This window comes from Neophocaena asiaeorientalis, unplaced genomic scaffold (assembly GCF_003031525.2).
Source record: "Neophocaena asiaeorientalis asiaeorientalis breed wild unplaced genomic scaffold, Neophocaena_asiaeorientalis_V1.1 scaffold543, whole genome shotgun sequence".
Lineage (NCBI taxonomy): Eukaryota > Metazoa > Chordata > Mammalia > Artiodactyla > Phocoenidae > Neophocaena > Neophocaena asiaeorientalis.
The window spans coordinates 23861-31054 of record NW_020173671.1 but is presented as its reverse complement, the minus strand read 5'-3'; the positions used below and the strand labels follow the sequence as shown (position 1 = coordinate 31054).

The following is a 7194-nucleotide window of genomic DNA, read 5'->3' as shown; positions in this document are numbered from 1 at the left end:
GGTGAAGCTGGGCGGGCGGAACCCCGGGGTTCCTTGGAGGCAGGGAGTGGCGACGGTCTTAGAGACAGGCGGAGCCGAGGCAAGGCCGCATGTCTCGGGGTTCAGAGAAGGAGGGACAAGGAGGCGACTCCACTGAATGGAACTCTGGGTGGGGGGAGAGGTTGGGCTTAGATAGATGGAATGGCGGATGCCCCGAGAATGGAGAAAGGGACCCTATTGCCCGGGATGGAGGACAGAACTGGATGAGGAAGGTGGGGGGAATAACTGAAGAGATAGCGGTGGTGGTGAGGTCTAGCCTGGGGTGAAATCCGGCCTCCTTAATGTCTCTGCTTTTGTGTGAGACAAACTGTCAGTCCCTGGTCTCCATACCTCTCTCCTTTACACGTTTTTTCAGCAAATACATTACCCCCATCCCTATTGACTCCTAAAAGACCATAAGAACTGGCGGGAGATGGATGCCAGACGCTGCACCGGAGTGGGAGGGGTGCTGACCACAGATTTGGAAAGTGGAGAGGCCAGAATGGAACGACCTGTGCCAGGGATAGGGCGGGAGGAGGGTAGGAGGAAGCGGAGGAACCGGCGAGGAGGCCTTCTAGAATGGGCTCTTCAGGCCCAAAGCGCTCAGCAGACTGTCTCCCAGGTGAGGGGAGAGCAGTCCCCTCCACATCCCGCTGGCCAACAGAAGCACATTCCAGGTTAGTAGGAACAGACTCTTTAATGGGCCCCGCCTCCCACGCCCGCTAAGCCGCCCCCCCTTGCGTGCAGCCTTGGCCTCTTCCACAGCGGCGCGCAGGGCGCGGGCAGGGTCCCTGCGAAGCAGGGCCAACGCCCCGAGCAGCGAAGCGGCGCCGTCCCCCGCACGGAGCTTTTGGCCACTCAGAAAATAGTGGGGCAGCGTCCCGGCCTCGAGCACCCGGCCCAGCTCATCCAGCAGCCCGAGGCAGCAGGCGCCCGCATTCTCGGCTCGCGCCAGAGAGGGCGCGGGCAGCCGCTCACACGCCCAGTAGAGCAACGTCCGCAGGAGGTAGGGCGCCGCGACCCTAGTCCTGGCCACCAGAGGGCGCAGCAGCGCCTGAGCCGCCGCGTGCGCTTGCAGCAGGGGAACGGATATGCGCGTCTTGAGCGCCAGCTCTTGGCGGGCGAAGCAGAACTGCCAGCCGGAGGCGTCCGGCCGCTCTGTGCCGCCGCCGCCGCCGCCGCCGCCGCCGCCGGGCACCAGGTAGAAGGAAGACGACTCCGAGGCCAGCGTGCGAAGCAGGGCCAACGCCCCGAGCAGCGAAGCGGCGCCGTCCCCCACACGGAGCTTTTGGCCACTCAGAAAATAGTGGGGCAGCGTCCCGGCCTCGAGCACCCGGCCCAGCTCATCCAGCAGCCCGAGGCAGCAGGCGCCCGCATTCTCGGGTCGCGCCAGATAGAGCGCGGGCAGCCGCTCGCACGCCCAGTAGAGCAACGTCCGCAGGAGGTAGGGCGCCGCGACCCTAGTCCCGGCCACCAGCGGGCGCAGCAGCGCCTGGGCCGCCGCGTGCGCTTGCAGCAGGGGAACGGGTATGCGCGCCTTGTTATCATGGACACAGCTTAAGTCCAGGATGAACCTAGGAGTCAGAATAATAGGACAGAAAGATAGGACACCAGAGACACGCTCACAGATTAGACCAATGCATACTGGACCAGGAATTCTAACATTCCTTTTTCCTAGGGGTCTGTCTCCCCAGTGAACTAGGCCTGAGTCCATGGGCAAGAAAACTAAGTGGAGACACCTCGAAATATTTAGAGGCCTATGAAGGAGGAGACCCTCAGAATCCAGGGCTCAATTTGGGGAGCCTAAAACACAAGGTTTCCTAGTCACTGACAAAGAGAGGTCTTCTCCCTCAGTAACCAAGAGCCCCAAACACAGCCCAGAACGAGGGAGGCAAGTTTCCATACATCTGGTCATGAGCCAAGAGACCAGATGAGGAAAACTGAAGCCTGGGCTCTTTCTCACAGTCTGGGGAAATCAGGCACTGGGTGTCCAGCCCCACATCTTACCTCCTCCCTAGAGGGTGGCTTCTGAGCCACGCTAAAAATAGCTAAGTTCTCTGGTCTCTGGGGGAGCTTTAAGATGCTGGGGGTGGGTGACAGGGAAAGGAAAATTGCTCTAAACTCTAAAGCACTGCTCTCCAATAGCATTTTCCATGATGATGGAAATGTTCTAAATCTGTGCCGTCCAATACAGTAGCCGCTAGCTCCATGTGCCTACTGAGCACTTAGAAGGTCGTGGCACTGAGGAACAGAATTTTTTTTTTTTTTTGGCCAAACCATGAAGCTTGCGGGGTCTGAGTTCCCCGACCAGGGATTGAACCCCAGCCACAGCAGTGAAAGCGCCAAGTCCCAACAACTGGACCACCAGGGAACAGAATTGGATGCCAGGGAAATTCTGTTCCCTAAAGAAGAGAATTTTTAACATTTTAAATTAATTTTTAACAGAACTAATTTTCCTTAATTTTAACTAATTTACATTCTAATATGCATTTGGCTAGTGGCTACTGTAGTTGACAGTGCAGCTCTAGGGCCTTGGGGATAACGGATTTAGCTAGACAACGATGGAGGGAAAGCACGGATACCTTAGATCCTCATCAGGTCCTGTGGAATTGGTCTGGGGTGGATGTCCTCAACCACCCACAGAACACTTCTCTTTTCTCTTTACTCCTCATGCATATCTGTCCCCTCTTTTTCTAAGTTGCTCTGAGCACACTGATATCCCCAAACCTTGATGGTCTCCGGTGAGTTGTTGGATGTCTCTCGGTGAAGGCGCCTGGGAGACAGAGCTTCGCACTTGTCCCTGCCTGCTCTGAACTGTCTCTGGCGGGCGTCAAAGACCACATGGCCGAGCCGGGTGCCTGACCCAGGACAGTAGGGCTTCCAGCTGGTTTTGGGAGGCGTAGACATCTGGCGATAGTCCTGGCAGGCTGGAGGAAGTGTATCCATTGGGTGGTACACCCAGTCTTGGCTGCCTGCTCGCCGGGAGGATGATTGCAGCTCAATCAGTACAGGTACCTCTGAGAAGGTTTGCAGGTCATTGTAGGCCACCTGAGCCTTGGGAGAGCAGGAGTTCTGACTGGGTGGGATAGAAGTCCATGGTATGTGCTGCCCTGCATCCTCCTTTCGAGGAGCTGCCTCAGATATAAATGACTGTCGGGTCTGATGTGGGCCCAAAACTTGGACAGAGTCAGTTCCTAGAGGGTTCTTGTGGAGGCCAGGGTTTGGGATAAGGCATGAGTTGTTATGGAGGCCTGATCTCTTGGATAAGCCAGAGTCTTGAGTAAGGGCTGGACACTTATGGGGGCCAGGATCTCGATTAATTCCCGAGTATTTGTGAAAGTTAAGGTCATGGTTATGTTCTGAGCTCCTGTAATTTCCAGCATCTTAGGTAAGGCCACATCTCCTTTTGACTTTAGTGGCTTGGGTAAGGCCTGGTTTCTTACGGAGGTCAGAATCCTGAGTAAGGCCTTGGCTCCTGCAGACTCCAGAATCTTGGGTAAGACCTGGATTCTTGTAGTCTCCTGAGTCTCAGGTAAGGCTTGAGCCCTTATGGAGGCGAAGGGGTTTGCACAAGGCCTGGGCTCTTCAGATTCCTGGCAAAGGCCTGAGCTCTCTTTGACTCCAGAGTCTTGGGCAAGGTACAGACGCTTCTCTGGCCCAGAATCGGGTAAAGTCTGGACTCCTAGAGACTCCTGAATCTTGGGCGTTACCTGTACTCTTGTCACATCCAGAATGTTGAGAAGGGTGTGGGCTATTATGGAAGCCAGTTTTTTGGGAGAGCTCTTGACTTTTATAGAATACAGTCTCTTGCTTTCGTTCCAGATTCCTATAGACTCCAGAATCATGCATAAAGCCTGAGCTCCTCTGAATGTCAGAAGTTTGGAGAAATGGTGTGTTCTTGTGGAGACCAGAGGGTTGGGTGAGATATGGGCGTATAAAGAAACGTCTATCTCGAGTAGAACCTAAGCTCTTCTGGGAGCCAGAATCTTGGGTAATGACTGGATTCTTCTGAAGATCAGAGTCGTGGAAAAGGCTTGGATTCTTGCAGAGGTAAGGGGCTTGGGTAAGGCCTGGAAGCTTGTGGAGGCCTGGATCTTGAGCAAGGCCTGGGTTCTTGGGGAGACCTGGGTCTCACGTAAGGCCTGGGTTCTTGTGGAGGCCTGGGTCTTGGATAAGGCCTGGGTCCTTGTGGAGGCCTGGATTTGGGGTAAGGCCTGGGTTTCTGAAAACTCTACAGTCTTTTGAAGGGCCTGGGGTCCTTTGGAGGACAGAGCCTTGGTTGAGGCCTTAGACTCTCATGAAGTTCAGGGGGTTGGGGCTGGTTTGGGGTTTGGGAAGTAGTGGCTAACTGGGGAGGGATGGGGCCCTGGGAAGAGAGGACAGACTGAGGAGACTTGCAGGTTGGGGGAAAGGTGGGGGGTTGTATTAACGTGGAGGGCTTCTGGTGGTTGCTGTGTTGAAGGACAAAGGATCTGGGAGAAACAAGAGGCAGAGAAAGAGTGCATGGTGGAGGCATGGTGCATGGTGAGCTCTGGGCACTGGTTGGAGAATGGAAGCAAGGTTGAGAAGGTGCAGCATCCTTGGAGTACACCAGGAATGTGGGGTAGACTGGAGTCTGGGGGTCCGTGTTTCTCTTCTCAGAACTGCCAGGATGGAAGCTGCAATAAGGGAAGGTCTTGGACTGTACAAATTTGTCTTTGGCATCATTTGAGATCTTCCCTTCCATATTCCCCAACTCCAGGTAACCCAGTATGGATCCTGTGGAGGGCTTGGCACTGTCCCTACTACATTGCTTCAGTGTTTGCTCTGCTGTACCAGAGCTCACCAGACCATGCCCCTCTTGGGGCCTGGAGGGGGTACCAGCCCGTCCACACTGAGCCGGCATCCAGCAGCAAGTTCTTTCTGGAATACCCAGAGTTCTGAGGCGGACACACATGGAATAAGTTCTGCTTTACCCTGCGGTCATGGTAGACCACATGGCCGGAGGAGAGGCCTTGGCTAAAGGCAGACAAGGTAGAGGGAATAGAACCTAGAATGGGCGTAGGGGTGGTGGACGGGACTTGAGTGTTCGTCAGGGCCATGCCCAGCCCTGGGACAGAGGTTGTGGCAGAGATCGGGACAGGGACTGGTGTAGGGGCTAGGGCAGGAGTAGTAGCAGGGGCAGAAGTTGGGAGAGGGACCAGAGTGTTGGCATGGATATAGGTCAGATGAGCATGGGTCAGGGTGCAGACAGATGTTTGGCCCAGGGACTGGGCTGAGGCATGTGAGGTGTCCTGGTCTTGGGCCTGGGCTGGGGTATGGGCTGAGGTATGCTTAGGGCCATGGACCTGGGCAGGGCTGTGCTCAGGGGTGAGGGCTGGGGAGGGGGTCTGGGCCTGGGGGGTGGTGTGCTCAGGGGAGTGGAATGTGGAGCAAGTCAGGGCCTGAGGTGGGGCGTGCTAAGAGGGGTGGGTGGAGGAGAAGGTCTGGGCTTTGGCAGGAGTGTTCCCAGTGGGGTGCAGTAGGGAGAAGGCCTGGGCCTGGGCGGAAGTGTGCTCATGGGCGTTGCCTCGGGAGCAGGTCTCAGCCTGGGTCGGGGGCGGGTGTGCTCAGGGGGGTGGGCTGAGGAGGTGGTCTGGGCCTTGGCAGGAGCATGCGCAGGGGGCTGAACTGGGGGGCGGGTCTGGGCCCGGGCTGGGGACTGGGCTGGGTCAGAGTCTGGTGTCTTAGTCTTGCTGTCTTGGGGCAGGCGGAGTGGAAACACGTCCACCTTGCTCATCCTTCGGAGCTTGGAAGATGTCTCCTGCCTGGAGTACAAAGAGGCTTGGGACTTTAAGGCTGTGACCGGAGGGGCCTCCCCAGCTCTCACTACCCGCTCCATTAGGACCAGGAGGGGCCTGCTGGCAGAACTGTGGCCACTAAACCAAGGGGACCCTCAGGCCAAGAAGGGGACACTGGCTTCTTATTGCAGGAAGCCAAGGGCAGGGGCCCAGGCTGGCAGAAGGAGTGGCGCTTCCAAGCCACAGACCACCAATGTTTCCTGGACTCTGGTGCTCTTTATTCCTCTCTCCATGGCCTGCCCCACCCCCATTTGCCGCCGGTCAGTTCATTTTCCCAGTCTGGCTCCTGTACAGAGAGGGCCTGGAGGCCGAGGTGGAAGGTAGCGGCGAGTTGGCCCGTGCTTGGCTCTCCTGCGGTTGCCGCTTCCGCTCCAGGCTGTCATACACCTGGTAGTTGGCATTGCCCCCCGGGTTCCGGCTGAGTGGCATGAAGGTGGGTGGAGGTGGAGGGTGCTCGTTAGCCTGACGTCCGGCAGGTGCTGGGAGGGGCGGAGGAGCAGCGCTGAGCTGGGAGCCGGGGCCTGCTTGTACGAGGCCTTGGCCAGCACCTTGAGGGAGGCGGACGTGGCCAGAGTGCGCCGCACGGGCAGCATCTCGGCCCATTCGGCCGCCCGACGCCGCACCTCGTGGGGATCCCGGGAGTAGTTCAAGTGTCCCGTGAAGGGGTGCGGGCTGCGGTTGGGCTGGCTGTGAGCACAGCTGGGGAGGCTCCGTCCGTGGGCCAGGGGGGAGTTGCGCCGCCAGGCTTCGGGCCGGCAGCCCAGGAATTCTTACATTCCTTTTTCCCAGGGGTCTGTCTCCACAGTGAACTAGGCCTAAGTCCATGGGCAAGAAAATTAAGTGGAGACACCTTGAAAAATTTAGAGGCCTATGAAGGAGGGGACGCTCAGAATCCAGGGCTCAATTTAGGGAGCCTAAAACACAAGGTTTCCTAGTCACTGACAAAGAGAGATCTTCTCCCTCAGTAACCAAGAGCCCCAAACACAGCCCAGAACGGGGGAGGCAAGTTTCCATACATCTGATCGTGACCCAAGAGACCAGATGAGGAAAACTGAAGCCTGGGCTCTTTCTCACAGTCTGGGGAAATCAGGCATTGGCTGTCCATCCCCACATCTTACCTCCTCCCCAGAGGGTGGCCTCTGAACCACCCTAAAACGAACTAAGTCCTCTGAGCTCTGGGGGAGCTTTAAGGTGCTGGGGGTGGGTGACAGGGAAAGGAAAATTGCTCTAAACTCTAAAGCACTGCTCTCTAATAGCATTTTCTATGATGATGGAAATGTTCTAAATCTGTGCCGTCCAATACAGTAGCCGCTAGCTCCATGTGCCTACTGAGCACTTAGAAGGTCGTGGCACTGAG

The 7194-nt window shown here is 56.9% G+C and overlaps 1 long non-coding RNA gene across 1 annotated transcript; it reads left to right on the top strand.

Moving 5' to 3' along the window:
• The first annotated feature begins 3470 nt into the window (after positions 1-3470).
• LOC112401906 (uncharacterized) lies at positions 3471-5877 on the top strand. The gene is made up of 3 exons (XR_003003645.1): positions 3471-4068; positions 4760-5031; positions 5747-5877. It is a non-coding gene; the product is annotated as an uncharacterized LOC112401906 (long non-coding RNA).
• Positions 5878-7194: the final 1317 nt, after the last annotated feature.